The sequence below is a fragment of the Pogona vitticeps genome, chromosome 2 (genome assembly GCF_051106095.1).
Source record: "Pogona vitticeps strain Pit_001003342236 chromosome 2, PviZW2.1, whole genome shotgun sequence".
NCBI classification, from domain to species: Eukaryota; Metazoa; Chordata; class Lepidosauria; order Squamata; family Agamidae; genus Pogona; species Pogona vitticeps.
Genome location: NC_135784.1, coordinates 192,191,299 through 192,206,738, shown reverse-complemented (window position 1 = coordinate 192,206,738; position 15,440 = coordinate 192,191,299). Strand labels below are relative to the sequence as shown.

The 15,440-nt window shown below is 45.0% G+C and overlaps 2 long non-coding RNA genes across 3 annotated transcripts in view; one reads left to right on the top strand and one right to left on the bottom strand.

Annotated features, from left to right (window-relative positions):
- The window catches only part of LOC140704756 (uncharacterized), a 166,671-nt gene that overhangs the window by 23,838 nt on the left and 127,393 nt on the right, over positions 1-15,440 (top strand). The window lies entirely within an intron of this gene.
- On the bottom strand, positions 11,928-15,261 carry LOC144586456 (uncharacterized). The gene is made up of 2 exons (XR_013541296.1): positions 13,286-15,261; positions 11,928-12,097 (listed from the first exon to the last, which is right to left on the bottom strand). It is a non-coding gene; the product is annotated as an uncharacterized LOC144586456 (long non-coding RNA).

Here is a 15,440-nt window from a genome sequence, read left to right as displayed (position 1 = left end):
AAAATCGCCGCCCCAATGGAGGATCTTCGCTGAACAGTGAGTTTTTGCCCCATAGGAATGCTATAAACAGGATTTAATGCGTTTCTTTCCATTTAGCGATGTTTCCGGATAGCGACGTTAATCCTGGAACAGATTAATGTCGCTATGCGGGGCACCACTGTAGATTTCTTCCCAACTATAGATTTAAATGACATTCCTACGTGGAGGCTGGTCACAATGACTGAAACAAAAAGCCAGATGAGAAGCATGAAATCAGTCAAGGCGCTGGGAAAACATGCCATTCTCCCGGAAATGCTAAAGGCTGACATGGATTGGTGGGCACCTCTGTTGGTTGACCCATATTCATAACTCAGGCAAATTTCCCACCGCTTTGTCTCAAACCATAACAATACTTATATTTAAGAAAGGAGAGAGAGGAGACCCAACCAACTATAGGACAATCAGTTTACTCTCTGTGCTGGGCAAATTGTACTCCAGTCATTTAAATCAAAGACTACTCAGATAGAGGAGGAAAATATTTGGGGGAAGGAACAGGCAGGCTTTAGAAAGGGTAGATCAGCAACCAATGATGGTATAATTTTAAGCCATCTTGCAGAGAAATATATGTATGTCCTCTTATGGTAACGGGCTTTATACCACATTTATACACTAAAATCAGCCTTTGATTCTGTCCCAAAAGATATACAGTGGTGCCCCGCATAGCAAGGTCAATCCGTACCGGATTAACCATCGCTATGGGGAAACTTCGCTATACGGAACGCAAAAACCTATTAGAACACATTAAACTTTGTTTAATGCGTTCCAGTGGGGCCCAAACTCACCATTCAGCGAAGTTTCCCCATCTGGCCGCCATTTTCGTGCCCTGGTAAGCGAGGGCAGGGCGCGAAAATGCTGTGTGCAGCCATTTTGGGCATCCAGCGGCCATTTTGAAACCGCCGAACAGCTGTTTTAAAAAATCGCTATGCAAAAATCGCTAAGCGAAACGCTTATCGATCGTCGCAAAATGATTTTCAGCAATAGAAAACATCGGTATGCGATCGCATTACAGATCCCAATAAACGGATCGCTATGCGGATTCGTCGTTAAACGGTGCGCTCGTTATGTGAGGCACCACTGTACTATGGTTAAAATTATATAAAGACCCGATAGATAAATGTCATGGATCAGATTATGTGGTTTAAATCATGTACTGAAGATGGGATATGTAGTTGGGAACAATGTAAAATGGATTCCATATTGGTTCTATGTATGAAAGATTTTGTATGATGGGAATGTATTTCCAGAGGGCTGTGGGAATGTTTTTCCTTTAGGCCGGTAAAGTGTACCTTCGAGCTATGAAGGTCCCTACTTACGAAAATTTCGAGGTACGAAAAGCTAATGCCGCAAAATTGTTGTTCGACTTGCAGCCGGAGCTTCAACTTACAAAAGGCAGGGGGAAAGGGCGGGAAATTCAAAGCCTCCCTTGCTGCCCTCTGCCTACCATCCCCGGTGCCCGCAGGGTCAGAAGGCAGAGGGCAGTGGGGATGGAAGACAGGGATATCAAAGAAGTTATTGAAGCATGGAAATCCAAAAGCTGACCCGTGCTCACTACCTGTTTCTCAGCCGCTCCGACCCCGCTGCTGGCTTTCCACTTTCCAAGATTCACAACTCCTTTCGCTGTTACTGTCTCCCATCCCTGGTGCCCTCTGAAAGCCAGCAGTGGGGGCGGAGCAGCTTTCGGCTTCCTGGGCTTCCAAAGCTGGACACGCTGCCCTCTGTCTCCCATCCCGGTGCCCTCTGCCTGCTCTCCACACAAGGACAGAAGACAGAGGGCACCAGGGACGGGAGACAGAGAGCAGCGGGTGCAGCTTTGGAATGCCCGGGATTTTTTTTATTTATTTTTTTTGGCCTGGAACGGATTAAATGGTTTTCAAGGCATTCCTGTGCAAAATGGACTCTCGACCTACGGACTTTTCGACCTGCAGCCACCATTCCAATATTGATTAATTCCGTAAGTCGAGGGTCCACTGTTGAAGCCAATACAAAATAATAAGACCAGACACTTGTTATGGTGGAGAAGACAATGGACTGACAAAAACAACACCTGTTTCTCGAGAGAAGAGAAGGAGGGGACAGCTTCTATCACCTTATGCCATGATCGGATGACAGCGTGGGAAGACCAAGACGACAGGAGGAGCTGAGAAGATAGAAAAAGGAACGTTTGCCATGTGCAATGTTCCATCTTGTTCCTATTTTTCCGTTTTGGATGGAACCATAGATTTTTCTAGATCTTTTTGCCTGCTGCTCCCTGCAGGGAAAGGACTGGGGAAGATGTAGGGAGTCAAGGAAGAAGAGAAAGGGGGCTTTAGGCCTTTTGCCTACCCTAAGGAAGCTTTTAGAGATTTTTAGAGCTATTGTAATTAAAAGAAGATTTTTTGTCTTAATTGTAATTTGTAACAAGCCTTGAAAACACTTATTTGCTATGCTTTTGCATCAAACTGACTTTATTCTGTAAATCTATATTTTTTCAATAAAAAGATCAATTCTAAAATCTTTTGGCTTCTTGAACAGTGAAGCTGTCTTAGCTATACCCTGAGGGAGAAGCAAGGCCACATGAAGCTACTGAGTCTTACCTAATTGAGCCAAGTAGATCTTAGGACCACAAAGCTCATGTGCAACTTCATGCTGAGCTTTCTTAAGGGTCAGCAAGTATCTTTTTAGGGCAGACTTGTAAGTAGTAGTCTGTTGTACACCCTGGCTGCAGTCACCAGGACTCACCCAGCTGCATAGGGGTACTCAGATTTCCAATTACTCTCTGTCCGACCGACCAAGTTCTACCTCATAGGAAACTGGGTCCTGACAGTAAGAGACTCCTATATCGCATTAAATGTCTTTACCAGAGTACCACACTTCATGTTAGATGTGGTACAGAAGGAGATCTGCCAAAGCCTATTCAGGCTAATAAGGGGGTTCAACAGGGCTGTATATTAGCCCCCACATTATTTAACCTGTCTTTAAATGATCTGCTTGGGTGGTGTCTTGGAACAGACTTCCATCCTCCTAGACTGGCAGAGATCAAATGCCCCCTATTGCTTTATGCAGATGACGCTGTTCTTCCGTCACTATCGAAAATAAGCCTTAAACGGCCTATTCATATATGTGTGACCTACTGTAAGAACAATCAATTGGTTACAAATTTTGTCAAAACCAAAATTATGGTTTTTGCTCAGTCTGTAACAATAAGAAAATGGACAATTAATGGCACATGCATTGAGCAAGTAAAATGGCTGAAGTATCTAGGTATTATATTCCACCATAAACACAGACAGTCCATAAACTAAGCAGCCAAGCACATGCAGAAAGCTCTCTTGAGGGTTTTTTTTATTGTGGGGGGGGGCAATTTATACCAGCCTTTATCCAAGTTTCTAAGCTCAAGATTCTGCCCCAACTGCTATATGGAATACCAACTTAATTCTAGTATTTCACAAAAGTATAGAGAGTGCGCTTTCAATTTTTCTAAGATTCATCCTTGGAATGCCAAGTTGTGTCCCTGCAGATACATTACGATTAGAGACTGGCCTCATATCACAAGAATGGAGTGCTTGGCTCTTTGCTTTCAGATATTGGAATGTTAGTTAGGCATCCTTCAGTCTCGAAAGACTATGGTAGTGTGCTCTGTATGGAGGGCTTGGAACAGCGCCTAGTGTGGCTGAGAAGGCCAATTCAAGAGTGACAGTCCCTTCCACACTGAAGACAAATCCAGTTTGTCCCCTGTCCGGCTCCCTGGTTTTGCTGCTTTTGTGACTTCCTCTTTGCCTCGGCCTGCTGGGCAAGGGTCTCTTCAAATTGGGAGAGGCCGTGATGCACCGCCTGCCTCCAGGCTGAACGCTCAGATGTCAGGGTTTCCCATCTGTTGAGGTCTAGTCCTAAGGCCTTCAGATCTCGCTTGCAGATGTCCTTGTATCGCAGTTGTGGTCTCCCTCTGGGGCGCTTTCCCTTCACTAATTCTCCATAGAGGAGATCCATAGAGGAGATATTGGAATAAGGCAATACATATTGATTCCGCCATGGGATATCTTAACCTTTTACAGAAAGAGGTACATAAGAGCTCATGGCTTAACACTTTTCCAGCCAAACTGCATCTATTAGGGCTCTCAATGGACTTTCTTTATGCCCAGGAACCCAAGTTAGCCAACTCTACCCTAGAAAAGCAGATTAGGGACATAGAATACCGAAAATCAATTTCAATGGCTCGCAAAACATGTTTCATCTTGCATTTTGGCCTAAACTTTAATTTTTCTCTTTTTTTTTTTTTTGTATTTTTATTTTTTATAAGGGATAACAAAAAGGAAAAGGGAATTGGGATTGATGAGGAAGAGGGGAGACAATAACATACTTTCATCCATTCTGTACCTATTGCCATATCAAGATTTTAAATTATTCTATTTACTCTTTTCTGCCTTCTAGATTCAGTTCTCCTTTCAATATGTACTGTTCACAAGCTGCCTGTTGATTCTGTCCACTTGTTAAATAGATCCCATCTTTCTGTTGCCTTTTGCAAGGGATAGTCCTTCATAACTTCTGATAAAATGTCCATTTCGGCTATTTCCCGTATCTTTTCAATAAGATCTTCTTGTTTCGGTACCGTTGATCTTTTCCAATTTTTAGCATATAAAATTCTAGCTGCCGTAACTATGTATATAACCTAGCAGAGTCGATTGTACATTGTAAATCCACTTAACAGAGTATGTGGCGGGGGGGGGGAATTTCCCCCCCCACAAAGATAACATGTCGTCTCAAAGCTTCGGTACTCGATCTGTTATTAAAAGTTCTGTCAAGTACTTTGCCACAGTCAAACAGGATCAGTCCACAATTATTTAGTTCATCAGCAATTCCCAGGCACAGTCTTATTTTTCTGACCTTGGCACGGTCCGGCCAGAGTTAGTTTCGCTTTTAGGCTAGTTCATTAAAATAGGACCGTGCTTCAAAAGATTTGCCGCTTCTAAGCTTTCTTTCGGTCTTGTCTCTTTTATCAGTTCGTTAGCTTAAAAGGCTCCAAGTTTTATTTATTATTGTCCATTTTTAACTACAATCATCAGCTCTCCTCTTTCCTCGGAAATTCCGGAGTACTCACTGCTTTTTGTCACCATAATGGCGCTTCCGTTCCAGCTTGTGCCTTGTGGATCTCTTCAGAGGGAAAAAAGACAGGCCGCCGCCCCTCAATTCTTCCTCCGATGCCCACGTTCGGTCCAGAAGAACTTCTCCTAGCTCTTCCTCCACCCTTTTGGTCTCCTAAGGGTGCCAAGCTGGTCGGTTTTCGGCATTCCTCAGGAGCTTCACCCGAGTGCAGCCAAACAGTGCAGTGACAAGCTCCGCCTCCCCAACTTTAATTTTTCTCAAAGCTCTAGGTATTTGGAGAATTTGATTATCCCAAAATACAGGCACAATTTCTGAAAAGCCCGATTTAACTGTCTCCAATTCGGAATTTTAGATGGGCGTCATTCCGCCATCAGTTATGAAAAAAGATTGTATCCTTGTAGCGATAGTAAAATTGAAATACATCCTCTTTGAGTGTAATCTTTACAGGAATGAGCCTATCAAATTTCTCAAGCCTCTAATGAATGTCTTCCCAGTTAAGACTCTGCTTTGTTATATAAAGTATTTATTAAGCAACACAAACAAGATAACTACTGAATTAGTGGCCAAATTCCTGTTCTCTGCCAAAAGAGTACAAAACACAATTCTTGACCTCTGCCTAATTCCCATCATAAAAAAAGTCTCGTGAATCAATTTTATTAACTTATTCTGTTTTAGCTATCTTGAAATGTTTCAATTACTTCCATTTATTTTAAATATTATATGCATGTATTTTATTGGGTCAGAGACCAAAAATATTGATGGATTGAGGCAGGCCCTGGTCAGGCAACCGAGAAGACCACACACCAGTAATTTTGGGTTAAGCACTATTCATGTAACATTTATTGATGAGACATAAGAGACAGGATATGAGACAAAAGGTACCAGGAGGAGCCTCTAATAGTTCCCAATCTTGAGAAACTCATTGATCCAAATGACCCTTCTGTGGCAGGCGTTCAGTCCTGAGCAAGGATGACAGGAGCAATCCCTGACGCACTGTCGAAGCCCACCTGTCCCTTCCTGGGTCATCCTACTTTTTCGCATAGAGCTCCCTTGTGGGCAAGCAGGGGACAGAATCTGGTTTCCTGGGCAGATACAATGTGTTGCCATGCAGGAACGCTTCCTTTCATTTGTACAGTTTGAACAATCTGCCACAGATATGGTTTTAGCTAGACTTAATAAACTACCTTCTTCAGGATTTAGGAGAATGTAGAAGAAAAGTTTTTATTTTCATCTCTTCAACATTATTCTGAAAATACATATAAAACATCTTTCCCTTGTTTCTCCTTCTGACTGCCAGTAAAATAACAGTCAGGGTTTAGAATACCACATCACAGGAAAGCAAAATATATAGGTGTGTATATATATATATATATATAACAACATCCATGAGGGGAAGAAAAGCATCATTTCTTTTCAAGAAAGCCCATGAAAGTCATTTCCTAGAAACCAAATCAAACAGGACAGGTAAAGGAAACCCTTCTCCATGATAAAAGGAGCACTATAAAACATTCCCCCCCCCGTTGACGACGATGCCAAGCCTGATGTTGTCTTTGAACAGAAGAGAAATCACCACTTCTGTTCAGGAAAGAACACAAAAGGGATTTCCTTGACAAGCAATCGCACAAGACGGGTAGAGGAAATACTTCACCTAATCCAAGATGAAAGGCGCCTAAGGACGCACCACTCCCGCGAAATGAGATAACACAAAGACTGATAGTTTCCTTCAACAGAAGAGAATTGACTATTTCTATTCAAGAAAGGCCATGGAAGTCATTTCCTAGAAACCCAATCACACAGGACGGTTAAAGGAAATGCTTCTCCATAATAGAAGGTGCAGTATGAACCCCACCCCCATATCGACGATGCCAAGCCTGATGTTATCTTTGAACAGAAGAGAAATCACCACTCCTGTTCAGGAAAGCCCACAGAAGGGATTTCCTTGACAACCAATCACAGAAGACGGGTAGAGGAAATACTTCGCCGAATCCAAAATGAAAGGCGCCTAAGGACGTACCACTCCCCCGAAATGCGACGATGCAAAGACTGATAGTTTCCTTCAACAGAAGAGAATTGACTGTTTCTCTTCAAGAAAGGCCATGGAAGTCATTTCCTAGAAAACCAATCACACAGGACGGTTAAAGGAAATGCTTCTCCATAATACAAGGCGCACTATGAACCCCACCCCCATATCGACGATGCCAAGCCTGATGTTGTCTTTGAACAGAAGAGAAATCACCACTCCTGTTCAGGAAAGCCCACGGAAGGGATTTCCTTGATAACCAATCACAGAAGACGGGTAGAGGAAATACTTCGCCTAATCCAAAATGAAAGGCGCCTAAGGACGTACCACTCCCCCGAAATGCGACGACGCAAAGACTGATAGTTTCCTTCAACAGAAGAGAATTGACTGTTTCTCTTCAAGAAAGGCCATGGAAGTCATTTCCTAGAAAACCAATCACACAGGACAGTTAAAGGAAATGCTTCTCCATAATAGAAGGCGCACTATGAACCCCACCCCCATATCGACGATGCCAAGCCTGATGTTGTCTTTGAACAGAAGAGAAATCACCACTCCTGTTCAGGAAAGCCCACGGAAGGGATTTCCTTGACAACCAATCACACAAGACGGGTAGAGGAAATACTTTGCCTAATCCAAAATGAAAGGCGCCTAAGGTTGTACCACTCCCCCGAAATGCGACGACGCAAAGACTGATAGTTTCCTTCAACAGAAGAGAATTGACTGTTTCTCTTCAAGAAAGGCCATGGAAGTCATTTCCTAGAAAACCAATCACACAGGATGGTTAAAGGAAATGCTTCTCCATAATACAAGGCGCACTATGAACCCCACCCCCATATCGACGATGCCAAGCCTGATGTTGTCTTTGAACAGAAGAGAAATCACCACTCCTGTTCAGGAAAGCCCACGGAAGGGATTTCCTTGATAAACAATCACAGAAGACGGGTAGAGGAAATACTTTGCCTAATCCAAAATGAAAGGCGCCTAAGGACGTACCACTCCCCCGAAATGCGACGACGCAAAGACTGATAGTTTCCTTCAACAGAAGAGAATTGACTGTTTCTCTTCAAGAAAGGCCATGGAAGTCATTTCCTAGAAAACCAATCACACAGGACAGTTAAAGGAAATGCTTCTCCATAATAGAAGGCGCACTATGAACCCCACCCCCATATCGACGATGCCAAGCCTGATGTTGTCTTTGAACAGAAGAGAAATCACCACTCCTGTTCAGGAAAGCCCACGGAAGGGATTTCCTTGACAACCAATCACAGAAGACGGGTAGAGGAAATACTTCGCCTAATCCAAAATGAAAGGCGCCTAAGGACGTACCACTCCCCCGAAATGCGACGACGCAAAGACTGATAGTTTCCTTCAACAGAAGAGAATTGACTGTTTCTCTTCAAGAAAGGCCATGGAAGTCATTTCCTAGAAAACCAATCACACAGGACAGGTAAAGGAAATGCTTCTCCATAATAGAATGCGCACTATGAACCCCACCCCCATATCGACGATGCCAAGCCTGATGTTGTCTTTGAACAGAAGAGAAATCACCACTCCTGTTTAGGAAAGCCCACGGAAGGGATTTCCTTGACAACCAATCACACAAGACGGGTAGAGGAAATACTTTGCCTAATCCAAAATGAAAGGCGCCTAAGGTTGTACCACTCCCCCGAAATGCGACGACGCAAAGACTGATAGTTTCCTTCAACAGAAGAGAATTGACTGTTTCTCTTCAAGAAAGGCCATGGAAGTCATTTCCTAGAAAACCAATCACACAGGACAGTTAAAGGAAATGCTTCTCCATAATAGAAGGCGCACTATGAACCCCACCCCCATATCGACGATGCCAAGCCTGATGTTGTCTTTGAACAGAAGAGAAATCACCACTCCTGTTCAGGAAAGCCCACGGAAGGGATTTCCTTGACAACCAATCACAGAAGACGGGTAGAGGAAATACTTCGCCGAATCCAAAATGAAAGGCGCCTAAGGACGTACCACTCCCCCGAAATGCGACGACGCAAAGACTGATAGTTTCCTTCAACAGAAGAGAATTGACTGTTTCTCTTCAAGAAAGGCCATGGAAGTCATTTCCTAGAAAACCAATCACACAGGACGGTTAAAGGAAATGCTTCTCCATAATAGAATGCGCACTATGAACCCCACCCCCATATCGACGATGCCAAGCCTGATGTTGTCTTTGAACAGAAGAGAAATCACCACTCCTGTTCAGGAAAGCCCACGGAAGGGATTTCCTTGACAACCAATCACACAAGACGGGTAGAGGAAATACTTTGCCTAATCCAAAATGAAAGGCGCCTAAGGTTGTACCACTCCCCCGAAATGCGACGACGCAAAGACTGATAGTTTCCTTCAACAGAAGAGAATTGACTGTTTCTCTTCAAGAAAGGCCATGGAAGTCATTTCCTAGAAAACCAATCACACAGGACGGTTAAAGGAAATGCTTCTCCATAATACAAGGCGCACTATGAACCCCACCCCCATATCGACGATGCCAAGCCTGATGTTGTCTTTGAACAGAAGAGAAATCACCACTCCTGTTCAGGAAAGCCCACGGAAGGGATTTCCTTGATAAACAATCACACAAGACGGGTAGAGGAAATACTTTGCCTAATCCAAAATGAAAGGCGCCTAAGGACGTACCACTCCCCCGAAATGCGACGACGCAAAGACTGATAGTTTCCTTCAACAGAAGAGAATTGACTGTTTCTCTTCAAGAAAGGCCATGGAAGTCATTTCCTAGAAAACCAATCACACAGGACAGTTAAAGGAAATGCTTCTCCATAATAGAATGCGCACTATGAACCCCACCCCCATATCGACGATGCCAAGCCTGATGTTGTCTTTGAACAGAAGAGAAATCACCACTCCTGTTCAGGAAAGCCCACGGAAGGGATTTCCTTGACAACCAATCACAGAAGACGGGTAGAGGAAATACTTCGCCTAATCCAACATGAAAGGCGCCTAAGGATGTACCACTCCCCCGAAATGCGACGACGCAAAGACTGATAGTTTCGTTCAACAGAAGAGAATTGACTACTTCTCTTCAAGAAAGGCCATGGAAGTCATTTCTTAGAAATCCAATCACACAGGACGGGTAAAGGAAATGCTTCTCCATAATAAAAGGCGCACTATGAAATATACCCCCCCCCATATCGACGATGCCAAGCCTGATGTTGTCTTTGAACAGAAGAGAAATCACCACTCCTGTTCAGGAAAGCCCACAGAAGGGATTTCCTTGACAACCAATCACATAAGACGGGTAGAGGAAATACTTCGCCTAGTCCAGAATGAAAGGCGCCTAAGAACGTACCACTCCCCCGAATTGCATCGACGCAAAGACTGATAGTTTCCTTCAACAGAAGAGAATTGACTACTTCTCTTCAGGAAAATCCATGAAAGTCATTTCCTAGACACCGAATCACACAGAACGGGTAAAGGAAATGCTTCTCCATAATAGAATGCGCACTATGAACCCCCCCCCCAAATAATGACAATGCCAAGCCTGATGTTGCCAACAAATCACATAAGACAGGTACATGAAATATTTCTCTTGTCTCAGCTTTAAAACAGCACCCCTCTCTAAAAGGCGAAGACAAAAGCCTGTGGAATTCACAATAACACAGAAGACACTATCGCTTCCCATCAGCTAAGGAAATAAGCAGCATTTGCATTGTCTCATTTCAGGAAGTGCCACTGATGGGATAAATTTAATATTGGGGCAGGGGACATATATCTCAGGCCCTAATTGGGTGGATGTCAAGGAAATGCTTTCTATGGGCTTCCCTGAAGAGGATTCACTCAGTTATTCAGAGTCTCAGGGTAGAGAGAAGAGAACACCTCTGAGAGATGGGGTAGTTTGTAGCTTCTGGGAATAGCTGATTTCCCTTACATACCCAAGTAAATAACTTCCCTGTCTTCTCATTCCCCTCCAGTATGCAAATAAACCCCCTCTTGTCCATCCCTCTCCACTCCCAGGCCCACCCCTTCCCTTTCACAAACCCTCCTGTAATGCCCCCCCCTCTGCTCCCAGTTGCGTGCCCTGCAATGCCCCCTCTCCTCCCCGTAAGCCGGTCTATCCCCACCCTGCCTTTTCTGGCCCAGCACAAGCATGGTCCCTCCCGCCCTCCCCCCCCCGCTTTCTTGTCGGCCCCTCCTCGACGCATCTCATCTAATGCCCATGGCCCTTTCCTCCCCACCTCATATGCGGTTGTCCCCCCTCCCCTCCCCTCCCCTCCCCTCCCGTCATTCCCTCCTCGACGCGAGCCCTGTCTATCCCCCCCCCGTATTTTTCCAGCCAGCACGAGCCTGGTTGTGTTGGATTGTTTTTCTTTTGCTATCAAGTGTGGAAAGTGTCTCATTAGGAGGCATTTTTCTCTTTTTTTGCCAATGGTCATCAGCCACAGGTTGAAAGGAAAAAAACGGCGGGACTATGTTTCAAGTTCGGGTTTGGCAAATATAGCACCTCCATATGGACTAGTGTGGGAACGCTGTCCTCAAGGTCAGCAACTGATATCTGTTCTTCAGTGCAGAGTACAGTCTCCTTAGAGTTAGAATATAACTTCAAAGGATTTCTTTGGCCAATCATAACTAGTGTCCCATCTGAATTCTCTCAACAATCTGTAAATTTGTCAAGGTTAATCAAAGAGAGTTCTCGGGGCGTGGCTCTAGGAATTCCGCTGGCGGACATGTACATGTCGACTGACTTCTTGCTTTATCTCCAGTTAATTGCTTTTTCTTTGTTTTGTGATCACTTAAACCTTTAGCCGTTTCATTTTGTGATCACTACAGTCTAGGATGGCTCTCAGGCATGAGACGTTTCAGCAGATGCAGAAGCCATTTGGCATATAAAACAGTCACTCCAGTTCTTTCAACCAAGAGTTCACATGCTTGCATTTGATGGCTCAGTGAGCTTTCTAACGCAAAGTGCACATCTCAGACGTTCTGCAGGGAGAAAAGAAGACAAAATTGCAATGATGAGAATGTTGTGATTTATTTCCAAGAATAAGCCCTTTTGCACTGAAATACTTCTGCTGTATGTTCACAGAAGCATTAAAGGCAACAAACCTGCATTGTTCGAGTTCGCATTTTGCAACACAGCTCTAAGCAGAAAAACACACTGGAGGCAGTAGAACCCTGACATTTCCATCCACAAAAAAAAAAAAATCAATCAAGAATATTAGAATGAGATATGTAGAATAGAATTTTAAAATTTGGCACACGAGATGTTTCTTCTTTACACAAGGAAAAAACTATCAGATGAGAATACGGTAAATATGGGAAATCACATCTTTATCTTGGCCATTTGACAATCCTGAATCAACTGTATGCTTTGACCTTCACTCCTGACACTCTCTCATTCACTCTTTTCGACTGCTGCTTTTATTCCTTTTTTAATCTGAAGTAACCCAAAGGATGCCATGTATGCCTTCCTAGTCTTTAATCCTTACATGGATGAACACGAGTTTTACCTATTCCTAACCATGTTCTCATCCACTGTGTTACAGTCCTCATTTGGTTTCAAGCCACATCAGGTGGTTAACTTTCAAAAAAAGATGTAGAATGTCATAATATTGTCCAATCCTACATAAACCTATTTTTTAAAAGTTTCATTATCTCCATGCCACTAATGGTAAGAAGAATTTAAACTTTATACTAAGAGAGAGAGAGAACTCCTCTGCTGCCACCTACAGCTCAGACTAAGCCTTGCATGCAGAGAGAGTCAAAGGCTTGAATGCCCCGAAAGGGATGGGAAGCAAAGGCAAAAGGACCCCTCTGAAATAAAGGAACCTGAACAACTATTCCACCAAATCAGTACTCAAAAGACTAACAGCGAAGTCAACACCATTCTGGGGAAATGCATTCCCCTGAATAAACAAGCAAAGCTAAGTTGAAACGAACTGCTGACCCAGCTTAATTGGTTTTTTTTCCCCCTAGCCTCTCTTCCAGGTTCACTCTTAGTGAAGTGTGAAGCCTCTTACAGAGAGGATGCACTGACCATTTTAGTCATACTTTGAGGCAGGGTGATGCAAAAGCACATCCAGGCTCAAAAGCAACCTGAAGGACAAAGCCTTTTCTGAGATTCAGGCAGCTAAGAATTGTTCCCTCCAAAAACAATTAACAGCTTCCTACCTCTCAGCTCTCCCCACAGAGTAGCATGGTTTCAGCGCTGAAGCCGAGTTCCTCATAACAGCAGGCTGGGTGACAGGTTCCAGCCAGAATAAAGCTGCTGCCCAGAACTGCTGAGCTCAGCCATTTCCTCTGGCTGGCCTTATATCCCATCACCCTCCACCAGAGCCTGCAGCCTTTCCAACCAATCAGGTGCCGTCCTTTCTGAAGCCAACTAATTGGTAACTTCTGGAAGAGTAGCTCCTGGGGTCACCAGGTGTGCCTAATTAGCACACCAAGGGAAGACAAAAAAACAAATCCTCCCCAGTTTCAAGGCCTATAGATAGCATTCTTCGCAGCCAGGATGGCTCTGTCAGTGCCCGAGCCTTCTTTCTCTCCTCTCCACTCTTTTTGTAGCTTTCCTCTGCTCTGTGTTCTGAGAGATGGTAAGAGTGGCAGCTTTCCTGGTGCCAAAACTCGGGATCTCTGAGTCAAGGAGAGGGGCTGAGTTTTAAATTCTTTTGAACTCCCCCACTGCTGGCACCAGGGAGGCAAGGGTCTCTCTGAAGACAGGCAGACGATGGTGTGGTGATGTGCTTGACAAGCCCTCTGGCCGAACGCAGTCTTTTTGACTGATGGGTTTCCCTATGCCTCTCCAGCAGAATCCTAGTTCTGCCCCCTTTGGGGAGACTCTTACTGAAGGGAAAAGCATTTGGTGCCCATTGGAGGAGGGGGTTTGGGGAGTCCAGCCCTGCCTCCTGCAGCCTTGGTAGGTCTACTGGAAAATGCCTGCTGAGGGAGGGTCCCGGTTATAAAAAGGTGAAAGGGGAAGTGAGAAATAACTCGTAAATGCCACTAACATGATAGCCTCTGCTAATGCCCAGGGAGCTTTCACCTATGTGAATGGCACGAGGTCTGGATGGGTTCATGATGCCCAGGTGCTGGAGGCATCCAGTCTGCTTTCCTTGCTGGAGAGGTGGGCCTGCTGGGGCGAGGCTGGTGGCTGGGTAAGTTTAGTGCATGGCAAATGGGAGGGAACAGAGAGGACTCATACAGATGCTGATGGCCATGTTTCCCCCACTCCAGCTGATTGGGGCTATCCTCTGTGGCCATTCCTGCAGACACCGTACCCTGAGGACCTCCCTGGATGCATCAGCCCCTCTAATGAAGCGCACAGGAAATCCATAATGGTGACAGAGTGAGCGATCCTTTGGGATGGGGAAAACGCGTTTCTGTTATTTGCAGCACGTAGGGGGTCGCCTGCTCCGCAAATCAGAAAGGATGTCAAAGCCCTTGCTAGTGTGTGCTGTGCTACAGAACTTGGCCCTCTAGATCCCCTTAGACGTGGAGGCTGCTATAGCCATGACGCCCCATGTGTGCTTTGAATGTGACAGGGGAAGCATCCCATGGTCAGGATCCAGAGTAGGTACAGTTGCAGGATGACGTGGCCCATGCCTACTTTGGGCCTTGAGGCAAGCAAGCTGCTGCAGGATGTGATCCATCTTGCCCTCTCCCCACTTTTTTGGAACTGCAGAGCTGTCTTTCACATTCCCAAGCATTTCCCAAGGATTCTCCTGCCAAAACCCACCCCCTTATTCCTAGCTCCCTCCCTACATGCCATGCCACCCTCCTTCCGTGGGATGGCCTCGTCTTATTCCCTTTTCCCTCCCTTCTAACTCATCATCAATGGCAAATATAGCAACTAGAGCTGTGCAGAGTTGTACTTTGGGCAACAATTCCTAGGCTGGGCATGTTGGGGATCACAGGGGTTCTCGTCCCTCTGACACAACTCTACACAGCTCAGGGTCTGACCTTTCACTGTCCATCTTCCTGTCTTCTTTTCTGGTTGGGTAATATTTAGGGACTTACCTTGGGCTCTTTTCCCCCAACATTGGGCAGCCGGGTTGGCTCCTACCCACTCCCTCCACCTCCTGGCTCATGATTGGGAGGCTGCGTGGATCCATCTGACCCTAATCCTGCCCACCCTCAGCCTCCTGAGTAATGTCTGGGAGGGTAGTTTGGGTCCCTTAGAGTAGCATTCTGCCCACCCTCAGCCTCCTGGGTCATTCTTGGACCGCCGGCACAGGCCTCATCCACTCTCAACCTTATTCCTAGAGCTCATGATGGATGGGTGGGCCCTCTGCATATGTTTTCATGCCCCACTCCATGTTAAAGGCAA